At 37.1% G+C, this 14,048-nt stretch overlaps 1 protein-coding gene and 1 pseudogene across 3 annotated transcripts in view; both read left to right on the top strand.

Moving 5' to 3' along the window:
• Positions 1-14,048, top strand: part of COL8A1 (collagen type VIII alpha 1 chain) — a 153,051-nt gene that overhangs the window by 94,169 nt on the left and 44,834 nt on the right. For all 3 annotated transcript variants that reach the window (XM_061193015.1, XM_061193014.1, XM_061193016.1), the window contains one exon: positions 5,624-5,743. The gene's annotated coding sequence lies outside the window, so the exon portion shown is untranslated. The remainder of the gene's footprint in view (positions 1-5,623; positions 5,744-14,048) is intronic.
• Positions 819-1,649, top strand: LOC133093259 (mitochondrial fission regulator 1-like; annotated as a pseudogene).

The raw sequence follows: 14,048 nt of genomic DNA on the forward strand, positions 1-14,048 counted from the left end.
CAAACAAGTTCCCTGCTCTCGAGGAGGAGTGGGGAGATAGGAAGGGTTGGTGTTGAATGAATGTACGAATGAATGAAAAGTATGATTAAGTAGGGAACGTATAAGGGCTACTGTGAGATGAAAGAGAATTAGATTAGAGATACATGAAAATGAGTGGCTGACTTTAGATCAGATGGTCAAGGAAAACCTCTCTGAGGAAGTGACATGTAAGTTGAGATTTAAATAGTGAAGAGCCCAGCCATGCAGGGCTCTGGAGGAAGAGCATTCCAGGCACAGCAAGGGCAGAGGCCTGAAAGCGGGGACCAGCACGATGTTTCCCATAAGGAGAAGGCCAGCGTGGCTGGAGAATAAAGGGCAAGGGGGAGAGGGGGCAAAATCGGGAGGTAGGCAAAGTGAGAATCATATGGGGCCTGGAAGCTGGGAAAGCAATCTAGGTCCGATCTAAGTGCTATGGGGCACTATTGGACATGAGAGCGGGGCTGTTAAGTGGGTAAATGGCATGATCTGACTGACTCTTTCAAAGTTCACCGCATCTGCTGTGAGGAGAGTGGAGCAGGAGTAGACACATTTTTAATGCAACTGGAACCATGCAAGAGTTGTTAATAAGGAAATGTGGAGGGGAAGTGAGGGCGGTTGAGTCTGGGCGCCACTGTGGTAGGAGGGGCCGTGAGGGGAGGGAGGCCAGAGCCGGGCTCTGAGGAGGAGAAGCCTGGTGTTCCTTGAGACGGCCTGAGGTGAAAGCGTCAGCCTCCAGCCTACTCGAGCCCCCAGAGCTGCCCTGTGGCCGCCTTGTCCTTCAAGTGCAGGAGCCAGCTGAAATGTGGGGAATGGAAGCCAATGTGACCGTCTCAGTCTGGCAAAACAAGCCGCAGGGGGCGGTTCGAAGCGTAGTGAGAAGGATGGGTACCAACCTGTGGCTGAAGCCATGTCCCCTGGAATCCTTGGAGGCGCTGCCCAACATCTCTGACCTGGGTCTGAGGGCTGTGCCCCGAGTCCCTACCCTGGCTCACATCGCCTGGATGCTATAGATGAAGCAGAGCCTTCTGCCCGGGTCAGGAGCATACACGGCCCCCGAGGAACCCCTGGAAGCCCAGCCCTCTGATTGTCAGGCAGCGCAATGCCTCAGGGCTCAGCCTGCAGGAGATGGAGGAGAGGCTCCTGGCCTCGAAGAAGCCCTGCCGGCCCTAAGCCGCCTATGGAGCTGCACGATGAGTGGAGCCACCTGCGCAGCCAGATTGCTAAAATCGTGGTGGCTGATGCGGTTTCGGCTTCATTAACAACAGATTTCTTATCTCCAGAAAGTTCAAAGGTCTCTCCCCGCTTACCTAGTTTTGGATCTTCATTGCACTCTACAACTTCCTTCGCCGTTAGTGACATCGCCGAGGAGACCCAGGTAGACTCCCTGAGCTTCCATCAGTCCTCCTGACTTGTTCTGCCAGCCCTGATATTTGCAAACCAGAACACAAAGCTACTGTGTCTCTCTGTCCCAGGCCAGCAGCTTTGCAGACATGATGGGTATCCTGAAGGACTTTCACCGGATGAAGCAGAGCCAAGATCTGAAACCGAGTTTATTGAAGGAGGAAGACCCTGCCGTCCTTATCTCTGAGTTTACTCTGAAGGAAGAAGATATCAGTAGAAAAGGAAACTGAAGGCACTGAGCTCTGCAAACTCAGTCTCCTGCTCCTGGAATTCCTTCAATAGCTGCCTTCCTCACGTCAGATGTTTCTGCCTCTCAATTAGAAATCTTCTGCAACAGTCTTGCCAAAAGCTTGGACTAAAAGAGAAGAGCTGCATTATATGTTTTCCTTATTTCAAACTTAGCAGAAGCTAAGGCCTATTTTGAGCTGAGACATGTTGCAGCTAATTGTATGGGTTGGAATGTCCCAGTTTAAAGGGTGAGATAGATGTTTCTGTTTTTTTCTTGTCCCTGGGTGAAAACAGGTCCTAAGTGAATGACCAACTTTATTGTATTAAACTCTGGACATGTAATATTAATTTATTTTCCAGAAAGTTTGTGCAATGTATATTCCCACGTTACCCAAACCAACATTTAATACTATTTTTTTCTTTGCCAATTTGATAACCAAAATTTTAATTCAATTGTTTAATTCACATTTCCTTTACTTACTAATGAGGTTGAACATTTTTTACATGGTTTTTAGCCTTTTTTTCTTTTGTGAATTTTATGTTCATTTAAGTGCTCATTCTTTAATAGGGCGTTAGTATTTTTTTCTTGGTGATCTTTAAGAGCTCTTTCTCTAGGAAGGGTATTAAGACTGTCTTTGTCAATTTTTGCAGACAAATTCCCAGAGTGACTTTTACATTCAATTTTTAAATTTTTATTGTAAAAATATCACACGTACAAGCAGGTATGCTCCAGTTTTCTATTGCTGCATAACAAGCCACATCAAAATGTAGTGGCTTTAAAACAACCAACATTTTATTGTATCTCACAATTTTATGGGTCTCAGCTGGGAGCTTTTTCTCTCTCATGGCTTATTCACCTGGTAGATTGGCTGACCTGAAGGGCCTCAGATGGCTTTACTCGCATGCTTAGTGCCATGGCGGGGATAGAAGGAAGGCTGAGCTCGGCTGGAATTGCCAGCTGGAGCACCTAAATGTGGCTGCTTCTGCACGGTGGCCTCAGGGTACTCAGACTTCTTAATTGGAGGCTCAGAATTCCAAAAGACAATATTCCAGAAACAAGGCAGCAACTTCCTGGCCTTTTATGACCCAGCCTCAGAAGTTACATAGTGTCACCTCCGCTGTGCTCTATGGGTTAAAGCAGTCACAAGCCCTTCCAGATTCAATGGGAGGGAACACAGAGGAGGGTCAAAGAATTTGTGGCTATGTTTTCAAACTTCCATAGGGTACAAAACATTTTAAAGAATAAAACAAATTCCACTTCACCTTTTAAGTTGTTTATAATGTTTTTAGTAAGCAACTGGTTTTTAAGTACTTACATTAATCTCTTTCTTCTTCTTTGTGATTTCTTCCATTGCTTTGTAATTCATTTTTTTAAATTATTTTCAAAGTGTGTGTCTACAAAATCAAGGACATTATCAGTTACTATATTGGGAGAAATGACTTTATGGTCTTTAGATACTTTAAGTACTATGTATTCTGGCTGCATTCATTTAATATAATTCTTAATCCTTTTCATCCTTAAATTTCCATCAGTGATACATTGGAAAACTCATCTAAAAGTTCAGGTTAACCATACATTTAATTATATAGTCGCTGTGTGGAGGGGAAAAAAAAGAAGTGTGACTAAATAGTTCTTGCTTCGTACTTTGCCACATTTCTGGTTCATTCTTCCAAAATGAACTGAAATGCAATGAGCTACATTTGGTCTGTGTAGCTAGTAGTTCCCATCAGGTGTTGCGATGGTGCTCAAATATTGAAAAATTTGATTCATTTCATAAATGTGATTGTAGCACTCTTTCTTACAGTGTTCTGAATGACAAAGCAAAAAGGTGTCCTCCTATAACAGCATTTAATTAGTAATTATTTTAAAGGACATTCTTCTGGCTAATAGAGAGGAAAGAATTCCTTGTAAACATATATTGTAAAAACTCAATAAATGCTAAATGATGATGGTCATCTCATGCTCTAAAAATTTAAGTTGAGATCTTTTCAGTTATTTTCTCTGTTTCCAATAGTGCATTTCAAAAACTGGTTTTGTCTTCTGATTATGGAACTGTGAAAGCTGTGCAGAAAGAATTAAATTGAATAAGATGTATGACACACACTTAATCCTGATCTTCAGTGTTTCTGTTTATCCTGTGTATCTTTCTCCTATTTTATTTTCACCATATCCAGAAAAAAAAAATTGGAGGAAGAAAACATCGGAAAAAATCTTATTGTCTAATGCAGTTAATCACCATGAGGGCGGGGGTCATATCTTTTTTGGTTTTTTTCAGCATTTTATCTCCAGCAGTAAGCATTGTGCCTTGAACATAGTACTGCTCAATGAATATTTAGTGAAGAATGATTTGGGTAGAGGCACAAAAGTATTTACCAGCCTGTTCCTGTGATCTAGTCTGAATCTGGAGAGTTTCTTTTTCATGGAGGCAGCTATGTGTGTGGAGCATCTCCTCCGTATCTGTTTCCACTACCTGCTATTCATACCACACAAGCAATGGACTGGAAAAGTCAAGCCCTTGAGTCCATTTACCATCTGAACTTTATTACGAGAGATCATTTGAGATTCCATGGCTTTCCAGAGACAAAAGGTTCTCAAATCACTTATGGTTAGCCCAAACTTTATTTATGTCTGAATATCCACAAGTTGAGCCAAAGTTCAGAATGCTGCTGGGTCCACCCTTCAGGCCCGAGTACACATGTCAGAGGTTGGGCCTTGTGTTTTGAGTACACTCGTGTTTTATAGACATTCAGCAGCTAGAACCATTCAAGTAGTTCTTCATTTTGTGTTGAACACACAATACAGGTAAAGTCCAGAACTATACTCTCCAATATAGTAGCCATTACCCACAAGTGGATATTTAAATCCGAATTAATTAAAATTAAAAACTAAAAATTCAATTCCTCAAATGTACTAGCCACATTTGAAGTGCTTAAATAGCCATTTGTGGCTAGTGGCTACCATATTGAACAGTGCAAAACGAGAACATGTCCTTTATCACAGAAAGTTTTACTGAATAGTACTGTTCTAGAATACATCACTTATATCACATTGCAGAAATTCTAAATTAGATACCCAATTCTGCACTTATTTCCTAATCGACCAATCCTGGCTTTCAAATCTTTTTATTTATCTAAGTTTCTAAAGCTTCACTGTTTAAATCTTTTTTGAACAACAAATATAAATAATATTTCTTAAACAAGTCTCTGTGAAATATACCAAAACAAAATAGAGACTATCTATTATGCAAAACACAGAGTTAAATTTCTGAAATTCGGTTTAAATGGGGAGAAGTCCCATATGACTCGTAAAAAGTCTAAATTGCACATGGTTTATAAAGCATACTCAACTAAATTACATCAAAAGCTCAGACGAAAACCTGAAAGTATTGCTGAATTAAAGCTCTACCAGACCTGATTTGATACATAATAGAGAATAATTTCTAACTCGAATACTACTGTACACAAATTGGATGGAAATGTGTTGATGGCAGAGATCACTTCTCTTAAATAAACCTAACTTTTCTCCCTGAGGTATTACTTCCTCATAAATTCACTTCCTCTGTAGCAACTGCCCACATCCTTTCTAAATTATCTGTAACCTGTATTAATGGAAATTAAATTAATGGGAACCTAGCACATAATATAACCATGAAAAGCAATAACTGTATACTGAAAAAAAGGTTTATTTGGACAAAAGCTATATATAGTATATGTGTAAAAATAAATAAGTTCATTTTGCATACATAGAAATACAAAAAATTATTCTCTCTCCTAATCAGCATACAAAGATCTCTAATATCAACTAAATGTGCACTTACATTTCGGCCAATAACAGCAACTTTTATTGAAGTGTATCTTTATACATTGCTGTAATGTAATTTCTCCTATGATCCCAAAACAATACACTTTGATAATAATCCAGCTTCTTGTTGTCTTTCCAATTGAGTAAAAGTATCCTCTTTTTTTTCTACTTCAGAAGCTGTTCCGGAAGTGGAGTAGCATTGGGTGAAGAGACAGAAACCAGCCCCAGACGTGCCACAGGAAAGCACAAGCAAGGACGATAGTCCTCGATTCCGCAGGCGGGCCGAGTCTATATGTAAGTGTGAGAAGCCATGGAGGGCGCGGTGGCCTGGTGGCCGGTGGTCCACAGGCGCGGCGGCTGCGGCGACGGAACTCACTGTCGCTGTTCGGAAGACAGGGGCTGTTGGCAGACCCTGGGGTACCCGGCCTGCCTCCAGGTCCTATCTCCCACCTTCATCTCCACTGCAAAAGCCTTGAGACCATCGCTACTAATGCCAGGTTTTTAAATCCCTGAGAGTAAAATACATGTGCAGAGTGTGATTCGAGCTGATTTTTAAGCCCAGGCACGTTGAATAGAGTCTTAAAATAATCATTGCCATATAGGACCTGACTAGATATCCAAGTGTTCACCAGATGCTAGAAGCTAGATTTTGCAGAGGAAAATTGCTAACTTAAGCTTCTTTTCATGATTCAGCAGAGGGTTTTAAGTAATAAAAGATCTGGAGATTTGTAAAATAAATAATTCCAGTGCAAATGGGAAAATTAAAATAATCTTATCATCTCCCAGTCATGTCTGTATGTGCTTTTCTACCATTATCAAATTTCTCTTAATTGGGCCAATTTTTTTTTCTGGCTGATACTTTATAGTTTTATGAGTTGTAATGAAGAAATGATTCCTATACTACCAAATGTAAAGTAGATAGCTAGTGGGAAGCAGCCACATAGCGCAGGGAGATCAGCTCGGTGCTTTGTGACCACCTAGAGGAGTGGGATAGGGAGGGTGGGAGGGAGACGCCAAGAGGGAGGAGATATGGGGATAAATGTATACATATAGCTGATTCACTTTGTTATAAAGCAGAAACTAACACACCATTGTAAAGCAATTATACTCCAATAAAGATGTTAAAAAAAAAAAAATGATTCCTTTCAGATGACTGAAGTGCCATGTACTAAATTTTCCTAAAGACAATCTAGGATGTATGAAACAGAGCATGATATAACATACATGGTTTCATTCATATACAATATTGAATATATCAACAGTGAAAAATAGTAACAGCATGCCAGAATTTCTTTTATCCTTAACAGATCTCTCAGTAAAAGCAATTAAAATATAAAGTACATCATTAACTTTTGAACTTCGACAGAAAAAAATACCATCCATTTCTGACGAGTAGACATTATCTCATAGTATCCACAGCCATCTTATGCATATTACCCTTGCCTGGTCTTAAGTGTGACTTCTGGACACACAACTCAATGTTACCTAATATTTAATAGTACAATGGCTTTTTATAGTCTATTTAATTTTATTTAGTAATTGAAAGAATGAATAGTTAAGATTCCTCAGATTTTTGTGTTCTTGCTGGAGGTGCACTTGAACAAAAAGAAAAACACAGCATCTAGCCCTATAGTTAATGCACATGACCACATCCTGTCTAGAATGAATCCGTTCAGAGTTCCTGGAGAAATGCAAATACATTATTCATTTTCCTAATGTATCACATTTTACTACGGGTACCACTAATTCCATCAAGGCCAGATGTTAACCAAATGAAATATTTATAATGCAAAACCACTGAATTAAAAAAATATATGCTCATTTAAGCAACAGGTTATAGAACTCAAGCCAATCACATATTGTGGAGAAGCTGAAGGAGGAGGCATGACGTGTGTTACATTCATAATGTCAGGGTAAGGTTCTGAACTCAATCCAGAGAAACTGTATGACTGTTGCAGCCAACTAAAGCTCAGCTGCTTCTGGATTTCTTGTAACAAAATCTTGCTGCCAAGGGCACTGATGGGCTCACCCAGTAAAAAATTACAATAATAATGTTAAACTAAATCATAAAAATGCAGAAGGTGGTTATTATAGGGCAGAGGAAAGGAATTGCTTTTAAAGTTATGATGGAAATATCAAAAATACATTTTATTGAATTTTTAAAAAATTAACCTTTGTTTTTAAACTAGGGTGCAAAAGCAAGAAAATGTAAAGGTTGTTCAATAAACGATTTCATTCAATGGTCAACAGCAATGATTCAGCAAGTGAAAATAAAAATTATATTTATTCAACATAGTCAATTCAGGCAGAACTGAAGCTTATATTCTGATAGTTTTCTAGTAAAAAATAACCAGATAAAGTCATTTTTAAGGAGGAATTTTGACTGAAAGGGAACAAAGAACTTGAATGCATGTCTTCTCAGTGAAAATGAACTTGGCTTATGCTTAATTTCACATAGTATAAAACTAAATATTTCATGTGGTTTTTAAGTTCTAGGAAGAAATTCATTTGAAACAAATGTAGAAAATGACCCAAAAATTTAAATATGAAAACTATGATAGACTTACATTTAGGGAAATAGATCATAATAAGTAATCCTCTGTATGCCCTCCAAAAGTAAAGAATGTAAGTTTTTAAGTTATTTTTTGGATAATCTGGAATTTCCTTTCTGATCATTTTTATACCTTCTGAAAATATAGATTCCTGAATCATATATCATAGACAGTTTGGTAGATTCCATATTTTCCTCAAGTTGAATAACATATTCCTAAGTGACATTTATCAGAGAAACAAGCTCCATTTGCTCCTTAAAATACCTGATGTGTCTTACGCACAGTAAGCACTAAATAATATGGTGAATTGAACTGAATTATTTCCACTTTCTGTTCAGAGATTAATGTGTCTCTTGGATTCACACTAGAGAGATGGTGTCTCACACATGCGGATTAATGAGCTACATCTGTAACCAAAAATATCCATGGAAAACCTGCTGAATTGATCCATATCTGTTTTATTAATCAAGCCCAGTGTGGAAGGGCTTTCTTGTGGTTGTACTATATTTTGGAGATAAATAGAGTGGGGAAACCACACTTCAATTTAGAAGTTGTTCGAAACATTGAAGAACGTAGGGTTTTGTATTATATGACAGCAATAAAGTCCAATCCTTGATGGTTGTAATGCTGATATATAAGTATATAAATATCCTGTATGTATAATTTTACTGCAGAACATTATGACAGTGGCCAAGAAGACCCTAAATTCCATATAATATGGAATTTACTTCTTGCTGCCACTCTCTTCCTTCCTCATTTTTTAAAAACAAAAACGTTTGGGTTTTATTTTTAAGCCAGCAAGTTAGGAACAGCTGATAGTTGAAGCAGATGGCTAGAAGTCAGAAGCCCCAGATTCTATCCTTGATTCTCCTACCAACTGGGAATGTGGCCTTATGCAAGTCATGAGAGTAAATCTACAATAAAAGGGGGTTATAATGCCTTACACATGCATGGTGCTTTATGATCTTACACAGCACTTTCAAATATGATATATTATTTAACCTTCCTCACAGCCTCCTAAGACCCAGAGACACTAAATCACCTGTTCACAGTCATCTCAATATCAAATGTCAGAGCCAGGAACAGACATATATGAGGATTCCAAGCTGGTCTTTGTCTCCTTTTCTCTACGCCACAGTGCCATGCTATGGTACCTCCAAAGCTGGGCTGTCCAATATGGTAGCCGTGAGCCACATGGGGTGATATAGCACTTGAAATGTGGCTAGTCCCAATTGAGATGTACTTGATTGTAAATTTACACACAGAATTTCTAAGACCTTGAACAAAAAAAATAATGTAAGCTATCTCATTAATATTTTTATATTGATTCCACAACAAAATGATAATATTTTTGATATCTTGAGTTAAATAAACTATGTTATTAAAATTAATCTCACCTGTTTCTTTAACTTTTTTAATGTGACTACCAGAAAATGTAAAGTCACATACATGGCCCACATTGTTTCTATTGGTCAGAGCTGGACTAGAGAATTCCATTGTTCAGAGTCCACAGTACGGATTTCACAGTCCTGGACTTCTTTATACACCTGTCCTGATGTAGCTGAGACCAATTTCCAAAGACTCTGTCAAACATAGAGCAATGTAGATTCGCAACAATAATTCAGTCATTCTTACCCATCTTTTATAGGCAGGAGAAAAGTCAGACTTTGTTAGTTGATGCCTCAAATTGCTCATTCATTAAAAGGTCTCATTTTATACTTGTAGAATGATTGAAAAGCTTAGAGTAAAAGTACCTTGGAAAGAACTATAAATTATATTTATGACTCTGTAGCACACCTTATTTTAAAATGTGTTCCCATTAAACATTATGAGCGAATGAGACATTGGACCATTAGGTGATATAGGCAATGTAGAATAATAACTATATATAACTTTATTATAAAATAGAGTATATTTTATTCCCCCTACCAACTCTTTAAGATATTTTATATGTAATCCCTAAAGAAGTAGCTTATTTCTGCTTTGAAAAATCTAAGTGAAAGTCCTCAGGAGAAATGGGTTCATATTTAGGAGAAAAAATATATATAGTAAAAAACAATAATCAGGCTCCCTGACTTCAGACTATACTACAGCTACAGTAATCAAGACAGTATGGTACTGGCATAAAAACAGAAATACAGATCAATGGAACAGGATAGAAAGCCCAGAGATAAACCCACGCACATATGGTCACCTTATCTTTGATAAAGGAGGCAAGAATATACAGTGGAGAAAACACAGCCTCTTCAATAAGTGGTGCTGGGAAAACTGGTCAGCTACATATAAAAGAATGAAATTAGAACACTTCCTAACACCATACACAAAAATAAACTCCAAATGGATCAAAGACCTAAATGTAAGGCCAGACACTATAAAACTCTTAGAGGAAAACAAAGGAAGAACACTCTATGACATAAATCACAGCAAGATCCTTTTTGACCCACCTCCTAGAGAAATGGAAATAAAAACAAAAACAAATGGGCCCTAATGAAACTTAAAAGCTTTTGCACAGCAAAGGAAACCATAAACAAGATGAAAAGACAACCCTCAGAATGGGAGAAAATATTTGCAAATGAAGCAACTGACCAAGGATTAATCTCCAAAATATACAAGCAGCTCATGCAGCTCAATAACAAAGAAACAAAAAAACCAATCCAGAAATGGGCAGAAGACCTAAATAGATATTTCTCCAAAGAAGATGTACAGATTGCCAACAAACACATGAAAGGATGCTCAACATCACTAATGATTAAAGAAATGCAAATCAAAACTACAATGAGGTATCACCTCACACCAGTCAGAATGGCCATCATCAAAAAATCTACAAACAATAAATGCTGGAGAGGGTGTGGAGAAAAGGGAACCCTCCTGCACTGTTGGTGGGAATGTAAATTGATACAGCTACTATGGAGAACAGTGTGGAGGTTCCTTAAAAAACTAAAACTAGAACTACCATACGACCCAGCAATCCCACTACTGGGCATATACCCTGAGAAAACCATACTCCAAAAAGAGTCATGTACCACAGTGTTCATTGCAGCTCTATTTACAATAGCCAGGACATGGAAGCAACCTAAGTGTCCATCGACAGATGAATGGATAAAGAAGACGTGGCACATATATACAATGGAATATTACTCAGCCATAAAAAGAAACGAAATTGAGTTATTTGTAGTGAGGTGGATGGACCTAGAGTCTGTCATACAGAGTGAAGTAAGTCAGAAAGAGAAAAACAAATACCATATGCTAACACGTATATATGGAATCTAAAAAAAAAAAAAACGTTATGAAGAACCTAGGGGCAGGACAAGAATAAAGACGCATACGTAGAGAATGGACTTGAGGACACGGGGAGGGGGAAGGGTAAGCTGGGACGAAGTGAGAGAGTGTCATGGACATATATAAACTACCAAATGTAAAATAGATAGCTAGTGGGAAGCAGCCGCATAGCGCAGGGAGATCAGCTCGGTGCTTTGTGACCACCTAGAGGGGTGGGATAGGGAGGGTGGGAGGGAGATGCAAGAGGGAGGAGATATGGGGATATATATATACATATAGCTGATTCACTTTGTTATAAAGCAGAAACTAACACACAATTGTAAAGCAATTATACTCTAATAAAGATGTAAAAAAAAAAAAAAAAAAATAGCCCAGACTACTGAAAAGTAAAATCTATTTGGCATTTATTATGTGGTCTCAGGCACTATACTAAGAGTTAGACCAAGATTATCTCATTTAGGGATTTGAAAATTAGCAACAGAGAGCAGAACCAACTTTTAATGGTTAAAAATTCTTAACCATTACTGCCTCTTAGGTCAGTGCTGTTTGAAGTCACAATGTGAGCTATGGAGACAGTATTAGAATATGAGGGAATATTGGGCAATAAGAGCAGAGCTCTGCCCTCAAAGAGGACACAAGTTGGTAGACTTGTGAGCATGTTTTTGAAAAATACATGCTTATAAACAAGATTATATGAAGGAGGAGTTACTCTTCACTTTCTAAAGGTTTCTTTATGTTACGATAGAAATCTTTATAGCAATGTTCTCCAGTGTGTTAAAACTTACCTGTTATTTATCAAACAAAGGTCTCATGTAAAACAAAACTATATAATATGAGTTTCAGAGCTTTGTTTTCCTCTATGCATAATACCCACTTGGAGGAAAGTAGGCTGAAATTACCTTAAATATTTTCTAGAAAAAGAAAAAATGAAGCCAAATAAACAAAAAGGGGATCTAAATCAAAATGGCACTGAAAATCACAAAACAGTGAAAACTGAAGAGTTTTATAACTTTTTATACAATAAAAATAATATGTTACCTTTGAAGGTTGACATTAAAAATTGTGTATGTAAGCTAATTACATATTAATATTTTTAAAGATTTCAAAATATATAACTTATTGCCAGTTTCTTAATGTTCATGCTTACCTGGAATGAAATTTTAAAAAATATTAACAATAGCCAACTCTAGGTATTAGATGTTTCTGTACTTATTTATACTTTTTTGTAATAATTCCAGAATAAACAGGTATTGCTTTTATAATAAGTGAATAGAAAATTTATTGTAATCAATTCCAAAATTGATTGCAAATGAGAAAGGCAAAAATTATCTTGGGGGGAGCATAAAATGCAAATTTTGTTCTCAATCACAAAATTTTAAAATAATAATATATTTTATAGGTTCTTCTTTCCAGTCATTATTGCCCTTCCTTTGATTCAAGATAAAGCAACCTGTGGACTACTCAGTTCCTCTAGACAGTGAGGGTGAAAGCTAGATTGGGTTTTCTAGATTTTCTTGAGAAAGCAATTTACCCTCAGCTGTGAACATGAGTATAAAAATAGATCAAGGTTGTAATATGAGCTCTTAAAGCTCAAAGTTGTTATGGCAGCAATCAGAAAAGCAGAGCATCATGTAAAGTGTACCTCTTCACCGTAAAACAAACTGACCATAAATCATTTCTAATGGTATCTACTTAAAACTGGCCTTAGACCTTGAGATGTGTAACATGTCATGTGAGAATATATTATACAATCATATCTTTGAGCAGGATAGGGTCTTAGTGATGCTAAAAAGTGAAATATAGAGCTGTTTTAGGCATCTCTTTCAAATATTCATGGAGAAATAGTCTGCTAACTTCTTTTATGACAACAACACTAAAATTTTACTACAAAGAAAACTCAGAAATGAGTTCCTTGCACCATTTAATCATTAAATCATAAATCCACAGACCATTAGAACTGAAAGGGGCCTTCTAGACTATCTCATCCAATAACAGTATTTTACAGATGAGAAAACTAAGAAGCATAAATTATTTTCTCAGGAAAAAGGGAAACCACTGAAAAATATCCCAAAGTATCCAGGAATTTCTGTAAGCTTTCACAGGAAAGAGTAGGTATTTCAAATCCTACCAGAACTTGATAGTTCGGTTGTGGGTACTCCTCAGCAAGGAAGAAAATATACTAATATTGGCTAATATTCATATAATATATGAAAAACACATTCACAGTGAATGCCTATAAAGTAAAAACCAAAAGCATAACAAAGCCAATGATTTCAGACTAGATCACTCACTCATTACTCAGCTTCCTTTCTTCAGTGAGTCAAATAATTGAAAGGAGCTTTCTTTGCCACTTTTCAGACACAAAACATCTATTATCCTGGCTACTTCCACAGTTGCTGATAGACCAAAGAATAATGGGACATTCATTACATTCATAACTTTTCTTGAGTTAAAAAAGAAAGGGTGTCAAAATCTTCCTGATTTTATGCATTTATGAAAAATATGCTTATAATAAAATTATATGTATTAAAAACATATTCCTCATCCCCCCAAAATATATACTACACATTATGGAGATTGTCCTGGAACAAGTAAATATTAAGACTCTTTTTCTAAGTTTGTCTACGAAACTGAAATAGTAACACTTGATTTTAAGGAAAATAGGACAATGCATGTACTTGTACTGTCATCTATAAAATAGGAAGAAGAGTAGATTCTCGCAAAGCTGTTTAAGGATTAAATCAATAACAGTTGTAAAGTGCTTAGTT

The sequence above is a fragment of the Eubalaena glacialis genome, chromosome 6 (assembly GCF_028564815.1).
Source record: "Eubalaena glacialis isolate mEubGla1 chromosome 6, mEubGla1.1.hap2.+ XY, whole genome shotgun sequence".
Classification (NCBI taxonomy): domain Eukaryota; kingdom Metazoa; phylum Chordata; class Mammalia; order Artiodactyla; family Balaenidae; genus Eubalaena; species Eubalaena glacialis.